The sequence below is a fragment of the Neolamprologus brichardi genome, chromosome 9 (assembly GCF_056152115.1).
Source record: "Neolamprologus brichardi isolate AB-2024 chromosome 9, ASM5615211v1, whole genome shotgun sequence".
NCBI lineage: Eukaryota > Metazoa > Chordata > Actinopteri > Cichliformes > Cichlidae > Neolamprologus > Neolamprologus brichardi.
This window is the reverse complement of record NC_142112.1, coordinates 225178-232985: the sequence shown is the minus strand read 5'-3', so window position 1 is coordinate 232985 and position 7808 is coordinate 225178. Positions and strand designations below refer to the sequence as shown.

General features: G+C 38.1%; 1 long non-coding RNA gene across 1 annotated transcript; it reads right to left on the bottom strand.

Annotated features, from left to right (window-relative positions):
• Positions 1-4532: 4532 nt before the first annotated feature.
• On the bottom strand, positions 4533-7249 carry LOC148101057 (uncharacterized). Its single transcript, XR_015719590.1, has 3 exons — positions 7150-7249; positions 5867-6002; positions 4533-4584 (listed from the first exon to the last, which is right to left on the bottom strand). It is a non-coding gene; the product is annotated as an uncharacterized LOC148101057 (long non-coding RNA).
• Positions 7250-7808: the final 559 nt, after the last annotated feature.

Here is a 7808-nt window from a genome sequence, read left to right as displayed (position 1 = left end):
GGGGTTATGGGGGTCACGACCCCCCCCCAATAATCAGATCCAGCTACACTGAAACTGGCAATTTCATTTACTTTTACTGTTTTAAAGCTATTAGGCTGCTTTGTGGCTCACTTAATACTAAACTAAGATACTTTCAGTGTGAATCTTTTGCAGGAACACAGGCAGGATTTAAAGTGCAGAGCTTTACAGTCTCTGTCTCAAAGTTGGTCTAAACATGCTAACAGCTCTTTGTTTTTTCAGTTTTCACTGATTTGATGTAATAAAAGACATTTTAAAGAAGCAGACAAGTTCTGTTATTTTATTTCTATAATTTCATAAATCGTGGTGTGGATCTAAGTCAACATTCAAAATAAATAAGATAATACAGCACTTTTGATGTTGCCTTTTTATTTTCCCAGCAGTACTCAGGTTGGTTCTCGGCTACATTTACATAACAGATGTTAATGTGTTCAGCAGCTGGACACTCATCTGAGGAAGGAACATTGGACAGGTGCTCAGTGCACAACTGCATTACAAACTTTATGTAAGACCCTGTGTTTTATTGTATTTATATATTTTTAACATTTTACCTAAACACTTTAGGGAAGGATAAAAATATTTTCAGGAGGAAGTTTTTCCTTCTGTCCAACTGTAGTACACGCAATACTGCGTCTCCCCCCATTATCACTGCACACTTCCTCGGGCTGGTGATGAGCGCCCCCTGGTGTCACAGTGTTGATGACGTCATGCAAAGTGAAACATAAACAGCGTGTGTTAATAAAAAATCATTTGTCCATTCTCATGTTTGCATCATGTTTCTGTAAAATCATCAGCTGTTTCTGAACCTTCTTCATTGTTTGACTCGTTCCAACAGCTGTGAGCTGTGATGAGTCAGAGCAGCTTCATCACTGATGTTCAGGTGAAGCTCAACTTAATAAACTGTAGAAATGATCAGGATTCAGGTTGGGTGTATAAAATAGTTGTGTGTGAGGTCGCAGTGCTTCATATGTGTGTGTGGGCTGAAGCACACACGTGTGAGTCCTCAGAGATTTCACACACATCACTGCACACATTTATAATCCTAGTTTAAGCTTGTGGATCATATCGGACACATCAGCAGCTCTTTGGAGACAAAGACATCATTTGAGATTTAAGATGAGTCATTGTTTTTCTATCCATGGTAGCTTCCACTACTGAGGCTCGGGAACAATGAAGAGGATAATTAAGAGGAAGCATCAGCTCCGTCTCATCTAACTACACAGTATTATAATCATGCACTTACAGTGGGGCAAAAAAGTATTTAGTCAGCCACCGATTGTGCAAGTTCCCCCACTTAAAATGATGACAGAGGTCAGTAATTTGCACCAGAGGTACACTTCAACTGTGAGAGACAGAATGTGAAAAAAAAATCCATGAATTCACATGGTAGGATTTGTAAAGAATTTATTCGTAAATCAGGGTGGAAAATAAGTATTTGGTCAATAACAAAAACACAACTCAATACTTTGTAACATAACCTTTGTTGGCAATAACAGAGGTCAAACGTTTACTATAGGTCTTTACCAGGTTTGCACACACAGTAGCTGGTATTTTGGCCCATTCCTCCATGTAGATCTTCTCAAGAGCAGTGATGTTTTGAGGCTGTCGCCGAGCAACACGGACTTTCAACTCCCGCCACAGATTTTCTATGGGGTTGAGGTCTGGAGACTGGCTAGGCCACTCCAGGACTTTCAAATGCTTCTTACGGAGCCACTCCTTTGTTGCCCGGGCGGTGTGTTTTGGATCATTGTCATGTTGGAAGACCCAGCCTCGTTTCATCTTCAAAGTTCTCACTGATGGAAGGAGGTTTTGGCTCAAAATCTCACGATACTTGGCCCCATTCATTCTGTCCTTAACACGGATCAGTCGTCCTGTCCCCTTGGCAGAAAAACAGGCCCATAGCATGATGTTTCCACCCCCATGCTTCACAGTAGGTATGGTGTTCTTGGGATGCAACTCAGTATTCTTCTTCCTCCAAACACGACGAGTTGAGTTTATACCAAAAAGTTCTACTTTGGTTTCATCTGACCACATGACATTCTCCCAATCCTCTGCTGTATCATCCATGTGCTCTCTGGCAAACTTCAGTCGGGCCTGGACGTGCACTGGCTTCAGCAGCGGAACACGTCTGGCACTGCGGGATTTGATTCCCTGCCGTTGTAGTGTGGTACTGATGGTGACCTTTGTTACTTTGGTCCCAGCTCTCTGCAGGTCATTCACCAGGTCCCCCCGTGTGGTTCTGGGATCTTTGCTCACCGTTCTCATGATCATTTTGACCCCACGGGATGAGATCTTGCGTGGAGCCCCAGATCAAGGGAGATTATCAGTGGTCTTGTATGTCTTCCATTTTCTGATGATTGCTCCCACAGTTGATTTTTTCACACCAAGCTGCTTGCCTATTGTAGATTCACTCTTCCCAGTCTGGTGCAGGTCTACAATTCTTTTCCTGGTGTCCTTCGAAAGCTCTTTGATCTTGGCCATGGCGGAGTTTGGAGTCTGACTGGTTGAGGCTGTGGACAGGTGTCTTTTATACAGATGATGAGGTCAAACAGGTGCCATTCATACAGGTAACGAGTGGGGGACAGAAAAGCTTCTTACAGAAGACGTTACAGGTCTGTGAGAGCCAGGGATTTTCCTTGTTTGAGGTGACCAAATACTTATTTTCCACCCTGATTTACGAATAAATTCTTTACAAATCCTACCATGTGAATTCATGGATTTTTTTTTCACATTCTGTCTCTCACAGTTGAAGTGTACCTCTGGTGCAAATTACTGACCTCTGTCATCATTTTAACTGGGGGAACTTGCACAATCGGTGGCTGACTAAATACTTTTTTGCCCCACTGTATGTCTCAAACTAAGAGAAAATGAGACAAAATGAGTTATGTGAGTCTTTAGATTATCAGTAAACTCTGGTGACAGTTTGATGCTCAGTGGAGCTATTTTTGGTTTGTGATGAGTGTTTTGTGATGGTCAGCTTCTGTTTTGTGAATTGCTCTTTGTAATTTAGAAGGTCATGCAGAAATGTGCGCGCCCTTATCTGAGAGGACATGGAGAGAGTGTCGCAGACTCGAGGTGAGAAGATAAACCTCGGAGCTGGATGGTCTGCACGTTACCTATGTGCATCTTTTCAATGACATCAAGTGAACCCATAATAAGCATTTCTATGTCTTAGACATCATATCCATTTCTAATGAGAGATTATTTTTAAATGAGGGAAACCTGGTCTAACAACACGCTTACAACAGAGCTAAAGGTTCATCACATGTGAGACTCTGATAAGAACTGAAACACTGTGTATAAACAGCTGAGACAAAACTATATATAAACACTAATTTATTCCAGTTTAGTTTACAATGATTTTTAAAGTAATGTGGAATGATTCATGTTCACGAGCTGTTACAAACACAACTATTTATTTGTCTTTATATGGTTGGACTACAAGGCATGTGTTGAGGGTCTTGGAACACTGTAAAAAAAAATTCCGTAGAAAAACGGAAAATGTCCTGGTAATTTTCTGCCAGTACATTTTCTGTTTTTTTACGGACGTTTGACGGAGTTTTCTGTAAATGATAAAACGGAAGATTCTGTACATTTACAGTATACTCTCTGTACTATTTACGGACATTTCCTTCAGCTATAAAATGGAAAATTCCGTTTATTCACAGTATATTTTCTGTATCATTAACTGATATTTTTCGTTAATAGAAAAATTGAAATTTCTGTTTATATTACTATTTCCAAGCACTTCTTCATTAATGAAGTGAATGTAATTCACATTTGTGTGAACATTTGTCTGAGATTAACTCTTTGGGGTCTTTACCTTACAATATAACATACTTGAGTCAAAATTTGTTGACTGTTTAAGTGGTGCCAAAACTGAACAGATCTAAAGAAGATGTTCCTGAACTTTGGGTTTATTCGAACAGGACGGATGGATAACCACAGGACTTTTCCCCATATGAAAACTACAACACAAAATAAATTAAGACAGATTACTGTCCCAAACTTGAAGAGAAAAGTGTATTTACTGGACTTGTTTTGTCAGTGAGGAGCAAAGTACAATTAGTAGTGCTTGTTCTGATGAAAAGTTAAACTGTAAACAGCAGTGTAGTGAATAAGGATCTGTGTCCACGAATCCTCAGCAATGACAACACTTAAACATCATAGTTCAAAATCCTTAATGCACATCTTTTTCTCCACAGTGTTCAAATGCTCTTAGCTGTTTAAGTAGAGGAAAAAGTCTGACATATTTCATGACCATTAAATGTTAGACAAGGCTCTGAAAACGAGGTTACGGTTACAAACAAAAACCTCTGCTTGTGCGCACAGACCCTAAATCACAACAAATAAGACAAATTACTACAAAGTCTTGTTACCACTCTTCATATACCAGTGTGACAAAGTCCTGAATGCAGCCTGCATGTTAGTACATCAAGGTCCATCTGACCTTTAAATAAAATACACTCAGCTTTTCCTTGGATTTTCAGAGTTGCTCAGTTCATACAGGAACGTGTCGCTGTGTTGCTCCTCCATGTCAGCCATTGAGACTAGTCGCAATTTATTCTGAGGAAAAAAAGAGAAACAACAAGACATTTTTAAAAAGTTTGTATTTTTATATTTTTTTTTACCTAGAACATAAACAACATAAACAAAAAAGGATTAGGGCTGTGCGATATGACGATATATATCAGATGACGATATAAAAATGTCTATTGTTTCATATTATACACTATTGTTTGTTTTGTGGTGTTGCAAAATAAACTCTTTACGGCAATATTTTTTTCATGATTTTGATGGTCACTGTAGTTGCTATATTATTTCTTAAAGTTCTCTCTTTCTCTTATACTTACAATAACCACACTATGGATGGACAAGTGACTGTTTTTACGCGTACTTTCGTTACCAACAATGACGGTAAAGCCATTGTGTGGCTCCACTGTCCGCTTGTTTATTTTCCACATAAACCTTTCACAATAAAGCTCAAGTTTCTGTTGAGACTTTTCAAAATAAACTGAAATGATATACATTATTCTCAAACAAATTTTCAGAATATGCATCAAACAAATGACCTTAAATAAAAACATGAAGTGACTATAAATGGCGCTTACAGTCACCACGCAGATGAAGGCACAGAGAATACCAGCATGGCCAGCAAGGATGAGGCAGAACCAGCTAGCTCCAAACAGAAGGACCAGTCAAAAGAAATCAAGGACCTTATTGTTAAACGAGGGGCAATGGAAATGGTTTGGTTATGAAAAGTCTGACACGCCCCAGAAAACTGTACTATGCAAATTATGCCACAAACTGGTCCCCACCACCACTCAAACACAACAAACCTCTTTAACCACCTACACAAGAATCACATGAAAGAGTTTTGAGAGAGTTTACGAATGAAAAGCAAAAAAGAGCTGTCAGGTGCTCAAAATAATCCTTAGACTCAAACGTTAGAACAGGCTTTTCCTCGCAGCACGCCGTGTAATAAATACTCGGAAAGAAAATGGCGGCCGTTTAAACTTATGTCTAAATATGTATCGTTTCACGCATCGGTCAAAACACTGAACTCCAGGTACACGACGCCCAACTGAAAACACTTCACATAAGTCGAGTTGCCCGAGAATCACAGAATTTACAGAAAATGCACTATTTTGTGATATATATCGTTATCAGGAGAGAAATGTCTTATATTGGGATATGAGATTTTGGTCATATCACACAGCCCTACAAAGGATTATAATTCACGTAGAGTTGCATACATATAACACCATTCGGTTGCAACAAAAGCAGTTTATAATTAAAGTAACATACATACCTTGAAAAACTAAATCAACCACAACATTAAACTCACCTTGTTTCTGTAGAGAAGGTGATCAGGGTTTTTCTTCATTTCCTGAGACCAGCTGCTCTCGATCATCACCAGCTTGTATCTTCATCTTTTTTTTCCACTCGGGGAAGTCTTTCCTTTTCTTGGCCATTGCTCTGCACTGGAAAACCAAAGTGTGTGATCAAAGGTGAAATAAGGGATATTTTTCCACTGCAGGACTTAGAGTGCTTCAAGCAGTGATAGCTGTTGATCCATTTCTCAAATAATCTGTAAGGATCTGGATTTTTAAGAAAGATACAAATATCTCTGCTTATATTTGGCTAAAAGCTTGATATAGACACAACAGTTTATGATATGTCAGCATCCCCCACAAGGCATATAAATACCCTGCACACCAGCACTGCGCTTACATTATAGTTCAATCAAGAAATAGTTATTATTGATTTATTATTGAATTTTTTTTAGTAATAATTATTAGTATTTAATCACATTAGCACAGTGGGTGACAAAAATATTCCACATACTAGAAATGCTGCTCAGCATTTCATAAATGACATTTTCAACAAATGTTGGAGTAAAAACACAGTTACAGGGAAAATGTGTCTGTAAATATTAACTAAACATTTCTATGTGCTACAAAATAGACATAATTGTAAATGTGCTGAGGTGAAATTATACTTTCAATAATATTACCACTACAGTCTGTTAACCACCGAAATAATCTATGCTGGTCAGCTAGCTAAAAGTATTTACTTTAGCAGCCCAAATCAGAGGCTAACATTAGCATTTTCTAGCGTCAGCCAGGAAGGTCTGAGGCTTAAACTAGTGTTAATGTAACTTTGCCTGAAACCCTTTAAAGTGTACAGTAGAGCCAACTGTAAAACACAGGTATTGATACAGTACTTATTAGAGTCCTAAAATAATTTCTAGAACCATAAATTTCTCACTTTTCCCAGTTATCCACATCGCTGACTTTCGCTAATTAGCTAGTTAGCAGTCACAGCTGTGTAATACCCAGAGAGACACAGACAGCTAACTATAATATGAAAACTTGTTCAGCCACTGAAGGGCAAAACTGGCGGTATCACAGTAAAAATAATTTTAACATTAACTAAAATGGAAAGCTTAAGTCATGTTAAACCTAAATAACAATTATTTAAAAAAATGAGTCAGCAAAATATTCCTGACTTGTCTGGAGACAGCCGAAACCAGTTAACAAATAAATTAACATTTCTTTCTAAATAAAAACGTGGAGTCTTTTAAAAAACATTATTTTAATATAAGGAAACATGAGTTTTAATACTTACCACAGAAATTTGAAGGCAGTTTCTCCAACTTCAGAGTCCAAAATCCAGATGAAGCCTGAAAGAAGCCTAATGGCTGCTCTTGCGCTTACTTTTCCCTCCTTTTCGGGTTCTTTTTCCCACAATGCATTGCAGTAGTTGAGAAATACAGAAAAATACCTGTAAATTATTAATAGGGAAAATTCCTTCACGTTTATACAGTAGATTGTACTGTATTTTTACGGATTTTTTTTACAGTGAATAATGTGTGAATAACAGCAGGAAATGATCGTTTTCCCATTTTACCAAAGTGGAATAACATCACCACAGCAAAACAAATAATATTATTGTCTGCAGCTAAAATATAAAGCGAACATGGTTTTATAATAATGTGCAAACACAACCTCACTCTGCTATATACGAGGAGCCAACCACAGCTCATCCACGACCTCCGCCATCATTTCTTTGCTCATCATAATTCACTTAAATGCTTAGATTGGTTTAAATCAAACTCCATTACAGGTTCAACTCCATTATATAACAGCATGTTGACTTTGGATTTGGTGTGCAGATCCACCTTAAAAAAATGAGGAAACTAAGAGATTACAAAAAAGAGGTGGAAGAGTTAAAGAGCTGCAGCAGATTAACAGTTTCTGACAGTCATGTGTTAAGAAATAGGAGGA